The 11717-nt window shown below is 46.8% G+C and overlaps 1 non-coding gene across 1 annotated transcript; it reads right to left on the reverse strand.

Moving 5' to 3' along the window:
* Nucleotides 1-95, reverse strand: trnai-uau (transfer RNA isoleucine (anticodon UAU)). The gene is made up of 2 exons: nt 58-95; nt 1-36 (listed from the first exon to the last, which is right to left on the reverse strand). It is a non-coding gene; the product is annotated as a tRNA-Ile (tRNA).
* Between the last annotated feature and the right edge of the window lie 11622 nt (nt 96-11717).

Genomic DNA, 11717 nt, shown 5'->3' on the forward strand with positions numbered 1-11717 from the left:
TGCTCCAGGTGAGGCTCGAACTCACAACCTCGGCATAGCTCATTAATTGCACTGTTGTATAAGTACCACGCGCTTACCGATTGCGCCACAGGAGCCACATTTCTACATGTAGTATGGGGAATTACAGGCAAGTTAGCTGAACATCAGTCGTCTGGAAAATGTCCGAATCTATCACAAAGGAAGTATTAACAAGCACTGGGAAAATCATTCTCTGATCAAACGAAGTCAACATGTTTTTACCGAATGGAAATCTTGATTGACAGATTTATTCCAGAATTCTGAGGATGTAACTGAAAGGACAGGAATGTAGTATAATTGGATTTCCAAAAGGCATTCGGTAAGATACTATCGAAGATTAATACTCTAGATAAAGGCTCATGGAATCGAAGTAATATATTAACATGCAAGGAGGACTTGGATGTTAACAGACAGAAAACAACAAGTAGGGATAAATGGAGCATTTTCAAGATATCAGACTGCAACTCGTGGAGTGCCTCAAGGATCAGTGCTGGGGCCAAAGCTTTGTCCAATACCGAGTGTGTGGTGGAAGCGGATTCGGTCCTGGGTTGAAGAGAAGATTGGTCCTTATCATCATTGATGCCAGCCTCGAGAGAATTCCATTAAATCCACGTGCTATCAAGAGACGGGTGAAAGCACTGAAGATAGAAAACACGATGGGCCCTGACACAATTCCAACTGTCATACTGAAGATCTGTGCTCTCGAACCAGCTGTGGCCTGAGAGAAGCTGTTTAAGTTCAATTGCAAAAAGCACATCTTCCTGACAATGCGCAATTTGCCCAGCTATGTCCTATCTACAAAAATCGGGAAAAGTCCAATCCGCCCATTAACTACCCCATCAGTCTACTCACAATCATCAGCAAAGTGGTGGAAGGTATCGTTGACAGTGCTATCAATAAACACTTACTCAGTAACACATCGCTGACCGATGCTCAGTTTGGGTTCCACCAGGGGCACGCAATTCCAGACTTCATTACAACCTTGACCAAACATGGAAAATAGAGCTGTATTCAAGAGGTGACAGTGACTGAAATTGACATCAAGATAACATTAGACCTAGTATGGGATCAAGGAGCCCGAGCTAAACTGGAGGCAATGGGAAAGAGGGGGAAAATGCTCCATGAGATGACGTCTCACCTAACACAAAGGTATGTACCAGGGGGAGTGTTTGCTCGAGTGGTTGGGGGGGGGATTGAACTAAAATGGCAGGGGGATTGGAAACTTTGCAAGGAGTCAGAGGAAGGGGGATCAAGGACAAGAACAAAAGACATTAAGGGGAATAAGAAAAGTGATAGGCAGAGAAATCAAGGGCGTGAATCAAACAGGGCCACAGTGAAAAATAGTGGGAAGGAGACAAGCAACGTAAAAAAGACAAGCCTTAAGGCTTTGTGACTTAACGTGTGGAGTATTAACGATCTTCTTCTTTGGCCTCCTTGTCTTGGGAGACAATGGGTAAGCGCCTGGAGGTGGTCAGTGGTTTGTGGAACAGCGCCTGGAGTGGCGAAAAAGGTCAATTCGAGAGTGACAGACTCTTCCACAGGTACTGCAGATAAAATTGGTTGTCGGGGCTGTTACGTAGTTGGCTCTCCCCTTGCACTTCTGACTTTTTTACTGCCAACTGCTAAGTCTCTTTGACTCGCCACACGTTAGCCCCGCCTTTATGGCTGCCCACCAGCTCTGGAGATCACTGACAACTGACTCGCACGACTTGTGATCCATGTCACAGGACTTCATGTCGCGTCTGCAGAAATGTTTAAAGCGGAGACATGGACGGTTGGTGGGTCTGATACCAGTGACGAGCTCACTGTACAATGTGTCCTTGTGGATCCTGCCATCTTCCATGCAGCTCACATGGCCAAGCCATCTCAAGTGCCACTGGCTGAGTAGGGTGTATAAGTTGGGGATGTTGGCCGCCTCGAGGACTTCTGTGTTGGAGATCCGATCCAGCCACTTGAAGCCACGGATTCTCCGGAGGCAGCGATGATGGAATGAATTGAAACTTCGCTCTTGGCTGACATACGTTGTCCAGGCCTCGTTGCTGTCGAGCAAGGTACTGAGGATACAGGCTTGATACACTTGGAACTTTGTGTTCCGTGTCAGTGCGCCATTTTCCCACACTCTCTTGGTCAGTCTGGACATAGCAGTGGAAGCCTTTCCCATGCGCTTGTTGATTTGTGCATCGAGAGACAGGTTACTGGTGATAGTTGAGCCCAGGCAGCTGAACTCTTGAACCACTTCCAGAGCGTGGTCGCCAATATTGATGGATGGAGCATTTCTGACGTCCTGTCCCAAGATGTTCGTTTTCTTGAGGCTGATGGTTCGGCCAAATTCGTTGCAGGCAGCCGAAAACCTGTCGATGATACTCTGCAGACACTCTCCAGTGTGAGATGTTAATGCAGCATCGTCAGCAAAGAGGAGTTCCCTGATGAGTACTTTCCGAACTTTGGTCTTCGCTCTTAGACGGGAAAGGTTGAACAACCTGCCCCCTGATCTTGTGTGGAGGAAAATTCCTTCTTCTAAAGACTTGAACACATGTGAGAGCAGCAGAGAGAAGAAGATCCCAAACAGTGTGGGTGTGAGAACAGAGCCCTGTTTCACGCCACTCAGGATAGGAAAGGGGTCTGATGAGGCACCGCTATGCTGAATTGTGCCTTTCATATTGTCATGGAATGAGGTGATGATACTTAGTAGCTTTGGTGGACATCCGATCTTTTCTCGTAGTCTGAAGAGACCACGTCTGCTGACGGGGTCAAAGGCTTTGGTGAGATCAATGAAAGCAACGTAGAGGGGCATCTGTTCACAGCCTTTCTCCTGTAGCTGACGATGGGAGAACAGCATATCAATGGTAAATCACTCTGCTCGAAAGCCACACTGTGCCTCAGGGTAGACATGCTCGGCCAGCTTCTGGAGCCTGTTTGAAGGGACTCGAGCGAAGACTTTTCCCACTGTGCTGAGCAGGGATATTCGATGGTAGTTGTTGCAGTCACTGCATTCACCTTTATTCTTATAGAGGGTGATGATATTGGCATCGCGCATGTCCTGTGGTACTGCTCCCTCGTCCCAGCACAGGCAAAGCATTTCGTAGAGTGCTGAGAGTATAGCAGGCTTAGCACTCTTGATTATTTCAGGGGCAATAATGTTGATGTGTGAGTGGCTCTTCTGCTTGGAGTGATGCAGCTTCTTTGGTTTGAGTCTAACCTTGCTGCACACCAGGGAATGGTCGGTATGAGCAATAAAGTGGATGAATTAATTGTGCAATTGGATGTAAACGGGTATGATATAGTTGGGATTACGGAGACAGGGCTGCAGGCTGACCAGAGATGGGAAACGAACATCCAGGGTTATTTGAAAGAAAAACAAAAAATGCTGGAAATACTCAGCAGGTCTGGCAGCATCTGTGGAGAGAGAAGCAGAGTTAACGTTTCAGGTCAGTGACCCTTCTTCAGAACTGGCAAATATTAGAAATGTAAAAGGTTAGAAGCAAGTAAAGTGTGGGTGGGGCAAGAGATAATAAGTAGAAGGTGTAGATAGGACAAGGTCACTGAATAGTTGTCCAGAAGGTCATGGAGCAAAGATATGTTAATGGTGTGTTGAAAGACAAAGCATTCGTACAGAAAGGGTGTAAACAGACTGAAAATTGAACAGCCGCAAGTGCCAACATGAAAAAAACAATGCGTTAGCAAAATGTCTTGCTGCAATTATACAGGGCTTTGGTGAGGCCACACCTGGAATACTGCATAGTTTTGGTCTCCATATCTGAGGTAGGATGTTCTTGTTATAGAGGGAGTGCAACAAAGGTGTACCAGACTGAATTTTGGGATGGCGAGACTGACATGTGAGAGATTGAATTGGTTAGGATTATATTCGCTGGATTTCAGAAGAGTGAAGGGGCGGGGGTGGGGGTTTGGGGGCTGGATCTCATAGAAACCTATAAATTTCTAATAGGCCTTGACAGGGTAGTTGCAGGAAGGATGTTCCCAATGGTGGGGGAGTCCAGAACCAGGGGTCATAGTCTAAGGATACGGGGTAAACCATTGCTCAGTGATGCTCAGTTTGGGTTCTGCCAGGGCCAATCAGCTCCTGACCTCATTACAGCCTCGGTTCAAACATGGACAAAAGAGGTGAACTCAAGAGGTGAGGTGAGAGTGACTGCCCTTGACATCAAGGCAGCATTTGGCCGAGTATGGCATCAATGAGCCCTAGCAAAACAGAGGTCAATGGGAATCAGGGGGAAAATCCTCCGCTGGCTGGAATCATACCAAGAGCAAAGGAAGATGGTTGTGGCTGTTGGAGGTCAATCATCTGAGCTCCAGGACATCACTGCAGGAGTTCCTCACGCTAGTGTCCTAGGCCCAACCATCTTCAGCTGCTTCATCAATGGCCTTCCTTCAATCATAAGGTCAGAAGTGGGGATGTTGGCGGATGATTGCACAATGTTCAGCACCAATCGAGACTCCTCAGATACTGAAGCAGTCCGTGTAGAAATGCAGCAAGACCTGGACAATATCCAGGCTTGGGCTGATAAGTGGCCAGTAACAGTCCTGCCACACAAGTGCCAGGCAATGACCATCTCCAACAAGAGAGAATCTAACCATCTCCCCATGACATTCAACAGCATAACCATCGCAGAATCCCCAACTATCAACATCCTAGGGGTTACCATTGACCAGAAACTGAACTGGAGTAGCCATATAAATATTGTGGCTGCAAGAGCAGGTCAGAGGCTAGGAATCCTGAGGCGAGTGATGCACCTCCTGACTCCCCAAAGCCTGTCCACCATCTACAAGGCATAAGTCAGGAGTGGGATGGAATACTCTCCACTTGCCTGGATGGCTGCAACTCCAACAACACTCAAGAAGCGGGACACCATCCAGGACAAAGCAGCCCACTTGATTGGCATCCCATCTGCAAACATTCACTCCCTCTACCACCGACGCACAGTGGCAGCAGTGTTTACCTTTCTTGAGTTGGCTGCTCACTTTGCTCGTTGGAAATGTTCAAATGTCTCAGTATCAATCAGAGATCGAGGATTTGTCGTGAACTGAACAAAAGGCAAAAAATGGGTGAGAAATAAACAAACAAATCAGCCTGTTGAAGGGGAAGAAATGGGAAAAGCAGCTAATATTAAAAGGCGTGGGCGAGCTTCACTGGTGTTCGAGTGGTGTGGGCTTAATGCATTCACTCTCGCGTTCTTGGTTCCATTCCTGGTCAGAAAGTAATCAGTTCTGTTACTGTTATGACAACTCTCACAAACGTGACTGGCATTAAAAGAAACAGCAAATGGTTCGCAACTCTGCCGGTCATAGATTTATACAGCAGAAAAACACGCCCTTTGGCCAATTGTGTCTGTGCTGGGAATGAAACACCTAATTATTCTAATCCCATTTTTCAGCACTTGGTCCGTAGCCTTGTATTCTCTGCCGTTTCAAGTGCTCATCGAAATACTTGGTAAATGTTGTGAGGGTTCCTGCCTCTGCCAATCCTTCAGGTGGTGTTGTCCAAATTCCAACCGCCCTCTGAGTGAACTTTTTCCCTCAAATCCACTCTGAACCTCCTGCCCCCTACCTTAAATCTATGCCCCCTGGTTATTGACCCCTCCGCTAAGGTAAACGTTTCTTCCTATCTAACCTATCAATGCCCCTCATACTTTTGTATACCTCAATCATGTCCCCCTTCAGTCTTCTCTGCTCTAAGGAAAATAACCAGAGCCATTTCAGTCTCTCTTCATAGCGGAAATGCTCCAGGTCAGGCAACATCGTCGTGAATCTCCTCTGCACCCTCTCCAGGGCAATCACATCCTTTCTATAGTGTGCTGCCCAGAGTACTGTGCACAGTACTCCAGCTGTGGCCTAACTAGTGTTTGATACAGCTCCATCATAACCTCCCTGCTCTTATATTCTATGCCTCGGCTGATAAAGGCAATTATCCCATATGCCTGCCGAACCACCTCATCTACCTGTGCTGCTGCTTTCAGTGATCTATAGACAAGTACACCAAGGTCCCTCTGACCGTCTGTATTTCCTGGGGTCCTACCATCCATTGTATATTCCCTTGCCTTGTTAGTCCTCCAAAAATGCATCACCTCACACTTATCAGGATCAAATTCCATTTGCCACTGCTCTGCCAATCTGACCAGCCCCTCTATATAGTCCTGTAATCTAAGGCATTCCTCCTCACTATTTATGATGCCACCAATTTTCGTGTCTTCTGCGAACTTAGTGATCACACCTCCTGTGTTCATGTCTAAATCATTAATGTACACTGCAAACAGCAAGGGTCCCAGCAGTGATCCCTGTGCTACACCACTGGTCACAGGCTTCCACTCACAAAAACAACCCACGACGACCACCCTCTGCCTCCTGCCACTAAGCCAATTGTGGATCCACTTTGCCAAATTTCCCTGCATCCCATGGGCCTTTACCTTCTTAACCAATCTCCCATGCGGGACCTTATCAAAAGACTTACTAAAGTCCATTTGACTACATCAACTGGTTTACCCACATCTACACATCTAGTCACCACCTCAAAGAATTCAATCAGGTTAGTTAGACACGATCCCCCCCCACCCCCCACCCCCCAACCCCTCGCCCTTACAAAGACATGTTGACTATCTCTGGTTAATCCCTGCCTCTCCAAGTGGAGATTAATCCTGTCCCTCAGAATTTCTTCCAATAGTTGCCCAACCACTGATGTTAGACTCACCAGTCTGTCATTACCTGGTTTATCCCTGGGACCCTTCTTGAATAAAGGTACCACATTCGCTGTCCTCCAATCCTCTGGTATGTCTCCTGTGGCCAGAGAGGATCTGGAAATTTGTGTCAGAGCCCCTGCTATCACCTCCCTTGCCTCACATCATAGCCTGGGATACATCTCATCTTGGCCTGGGGATTTATCAAATTTTAAGCCCGCTAAAACAGCTAATGATTCCTCCCTTTCAATGTTAATATGTTCAAGTATATCACAATCTCCCTCCTTGATCTCTACACCCACATCATCCTTCTCCATAGTGAACACAGGTGAAAAGTAATCTTTTAAAACCTCACCTATAACCTCCGGCTCCACACACAGATTGCCACTTTGGAATGTGGTTTAGATTAGAGATACAGCACTGAAACAGGCCCTTCAGCCCACCGAGTCTGTGCCGACCATCAACCACCCATTTATACTAATCCTACACTAATCCCATATTCCTACCAAACACCCCCATCTGTCCCTATATTTCCCTACCACCTACCCTTACTAGTGACAATTTATAATGGCCAATTTACCTACCAACCTGCAAGTCTTTTGGCTTGTTGCGCTCCCTCGACAGCAAGAACATCCTACCTCAGATAAGGAGACCAAAACTACACAGTATTCCAGGTGTGGCCTCACCAAGGCCCTGTATAATTGCAGCAAGACATTCATGCTCCTGTACTCGAATCCTATCGCAACGAAGGCCAACATAACATTTGCATTTATTTGAACACCTGTCGCACCTGCATGCTTACGTTTAGTGACTGGTGTATGAGAACACCCAGGTCTCATTGGATATTCTCCTCTCTCAGTTTATAGGCATTCAGATAATAACCTGCCTTCCTGCTTTTGCCACCAAAGTGGATAACCTCACATTTATTCACATTATACTTCATCTGCCATACATTAGTTTGTTCAGTTTGCTTACCCACTATTTTTTTCATGTTGGCAATTGCGGCTGTTTAATTTTCAGTCCATTAACACCCTTTCTGTCCGAATGCTTTGTCTTTCAACACACCATTAACATATCTTTGCTCCATGACCTTCTGGTCAGCTATTCTGTGGCCTTGTCCGATCTACACCTTCTCCTTGTTATCTCTTGCCCCACCCACACTTTACTTGCTTCTAACCTTTTACATTTCTAATATTTGCCAGTTCTGAAGAAGGGTCACTGACCTGAAAAGTTAACTCTGCTTCTCTCTCCACAGATGCTGCCAGACCTGCTGAATATTTCCAGCACTTTTTGTTTTTATTTCAAATAACCCTGGATGCTCGTTTCCCATCTCTGGTCAGCCTGCAGCGATGTCTCTGTAATCCCAACTATATCATACCCGTTTACATCCATTTGTGCAATTAATTCATCCACTTTATTGCTAATACCGACCATTCCCTGGTGTGCATCAAGGTTAGACTCAAACCAAAGAAGCTGCATCACTCCAAGCAGAAGAGCTACTCGCACATCAACACGAGCAGAATTTCTTATCCACAGCCCCCATCGAGCTGACATCCGCAGCACTTAATGCAGCCAGAAACGCTGCACAAAGAACAGCCAGGCGCTGAGCAAATGACTACTGGCAACACCTATGCAGCCATATTCAGCTTGCCTCCGACACCGGAAACATCAGAGATATGTATGATGGCATTAAGAGAGCTTCTGGGCCAACCATCAAGAAGATCGCCACCTCAAATCTAAATCGGGACACAATCACTGACCAACGCAAGCAAATGGACCTCTGGGTGGAGCGCTACCTAGAACTACAATCCAGGGAAAATGTTGTCACTCAGACCGCCCTGAATGCAGCCCAGTCTCTGCCAGTCATGGATGAGCTGGACGTACATCCAACAAAATCGGAACTGATGCCATTGATTCTCTAGCCAGTGGAAAAGCCCCTGGGAAGGATGGCATTGCCCCTGAAATAATCAAGAGTGCTAAGCCTGCTATACTCTCAGCACTCTACGAAATGCTTTGCCTGTGCTGGGACGAGGGAGCAGTCACACAGGACATGCGCGATGCCAAAATCATCACCCTCTATAAGAACAAAGGTGAATGCAGTGACTGCAACAACTACCATCGAATATCCCTGCTCAGCATAGTGGGAAAAGTCTTCACTCGAGTCCCTTCAAACAGGCTCCAGAAGCTGGCCGAGCGTGTCTACCCTGAGGCACAGTGTGGCTTTCGAGCAGAGTGATTGACCATTGATATGCTGTTCTCACGTCGTCAGCTGCAGGAGAAAGGCTGTGAACAGATGCCCCTCTACGTTGCTTTCATTGATCTCACCAAAGCCTTTGACCTCGTCAGCAGACGTGGTCTCTTCAGACTACGAGAAAAGATCGGATGTCCACCAAAGCTACTAAGTATCATCACCTCATTCCATGACAATATGAAAGGCACAATTCAGCATAGCAGTGCCTCATCAGACCCCTTTCCTATCCTGAGTGGCGTGAAACAGGACTGTGTTCTCGCACCCACACTGTTTGGGACCTTCTTCTCCCTGCTGCTCTCACATGCGTTCAAGTCTTCAGAAGAAGGAATTTTCCTCCACACAAGATCAGGGGGCAGGTTGTTCAACCTTTCCCGTCTAAGAGCGAAGACCAAAGTACGGAAAGTACTCATCAGGGAACTCCTCTTTGCTGACGATGATGCATTAACATCTCACACTGGAGAGTGTCTGCAGAGTATCATCGACAGGTTTTCGGCTGCTTGCAACGAATTTGGCCTAAGCATCAGCCTCAAGAAAACGAGCATCTTGGGACAGGACGTCAGAAATGCTCCATCCATCAATATTGGCGACCACGCTCTGGAAGTGGTTCAAGAGTTCAGCTGCCTCGGCTCAACAATCACCAGTAACCTGTCTCTCGATGCACGAATCAACAAGCGCATGGGAAAGGCTTCCACTGCTATGTCCAGACAGGCCAAGAGAATGTGGGAAAATGGCACACTGACACGGAACACAAAGTTCCAAGTGTATCAAGCCTGTATCCTCAGTACCTTGCTCTGCAGCATCGAGGCCTGGACAACATATGTCAGCCAAGAGCGAAGTTTCAATTCATTCCATCATCGCTGCCTCCGGAGAATCCGTGGCATCAAGTGGCTGGATCGTATCTCTAACACAGAAGTCCTCGAGGCGGCCAACATCCCCAACTTATACACCCTACTGAGCCAGTGGCACTTGAGATGGCTTGGCCATGTGAGCTGCATGGAAGATGGCAGGATCCACAAGGACACATTGTACAGTGAGCTCGTCACTGGTATCAGACCCACCAACCGTCCATGTCTCCGCTTTAAACACGTCTGCAAACGCGACATGAAGTCCTGTGACATGGATCACAAGTCGTGCGAGTCAGTTGTCAGTGATCTCCAGAGCTGGTGGGCAGCCATAAAGGCGGGGCTAACGTGTGGTGAGTCAAAGAGACTTAGCAGTTGGCAGGAAAAAAGTCAGAAGTGCAAGGGGAGAGCCAACTACGTAACAGCCCCGACAACCAATTTTATCTGCAGTACCTGTGGAAGAGTCTGTCACTCTCGAATTGACATTTTTCACCACTCCAGGCGCTGTTCCACAAACCACTGACCACCTCCAGGCGCTTCCCCATTGTCTCCCAAGACAAGGAGGCCAAAGAAGAAGATTGTTAATACTCCACACGTTAAGTCACAAAGCCTTAAGGCTTATCTTTTTTACGTTGCTTGTCTCCTTCCCACTATTTTTCACTGTGGCCCTGTTTGATTCAGGCCCTTGATTTCTCTGCCTATCACTTTTCTTATTCCCCTTAATGTCTTTTGTTCTTGTCCTTGAACCCCCTTCCTCTGACTCCTTGCAAAGTTTCCAATCCTCCTGCCATTTTAGTTCAATCCCCCCCCAACCACTCGAGCAAACACTCCCCCTGGGACATACCTTTGTGTTAGGTAAGACGTCATCTCGTCGAGCATTTTCCCACTCTTTCCCATTGCCTCCAGTTTAGCTCGGGCTCCTTGATCCCATACTAGGTCTAATGTTATTTTATGTCAATTTCAGTCACTGTCACCTCTTGAAAACAGCTCTATTTTCCATGTTTGGTCAAGGTTGTAATGAAGTCTGGAATTGCGTGCCCCTGGTGGAACCTAAACTGAGCATCGGTCAGCGATGTGTTACTGAGTAAGTGTTTATTGATAACACTGTCAACGATACCTTCCACAACTTTGCTGATGATTGTGAGTAGACTGATGGGGTCGTTAATGGGCGGATTGGACTTTTCCCGATTTTTGTAGACAGGACATAGCTGGGCAAATTGCGCATTGTCAGGAAGATGTGCTTTTTGCAATTGTACTTCAACAGTTTCTCTCAGGCCACAGCTGGTTCGAGAGCACAGGTCTTCAGTATGACAGTTGGAATTGTGTCAGGGCCCATCGTGTTTTCTATATTCAGTGCTTTCACCCGTCTCTTGATAGCACGTGGATTTAATGGAATTCTCTCGAGGCTGGCATCAATGATGATAAGGACCAATCTTCTCTTCAACCCAGGACCGAATCCACTTCCACCACATACTCGGTATTGGACAAAGCTTTGGCCCCAGCACTGATCCTTGAGGCACTCCACGAGTTGCAGTCTGATATCTTGAAAATGCTCCATTTATCCCTACTTGTTGCTTTCTGTCTGTTAACCTCTAAATCCTCCTTGCATGTTCACATATTACTTCAATTCCATGAGCCTTTATCTCGTGTATTAATCTTCGATGGCATCTTACCGAATGCCTTTTGGAAATCCAATTATACTACATTCCTGCCCTTTCAGTTACATCCTCAGAATTCTGGAATAAATCTGTCAATCAAGATTTCCATTCGGTAAAAACATGTTGACTTCGTTTGATCAGAGAATGATTTTCCCAGTGCTTGTTAATACTTCCTTAATGATAGATTCGGACATATTCCAGACGACTGATGTTCGGCTAACTTGCCTGTAATTCCCCATACTATGTACAAAATAGTGTG

The sequence above is a fragment of the Heterodontus francisci genome, unplaced genomic scaffold, assembly GCF_036365525.1.
Source record: "Heterodontus francisci isolate sHetFra1 unplaced genomic scaffold, sHetFra1.hap1 HAP1_SCAFFOLD_526, whole genome shotgun sequence".
In the NCBI taxonomy this organism is placed as follows: domain Eukaryota; kingdom Metazoa; phylum Chordata; class Chondrichthyes; order Heterodontiformes; family Heterodontidae; genus Heterodontus; species Heterodontus francisci.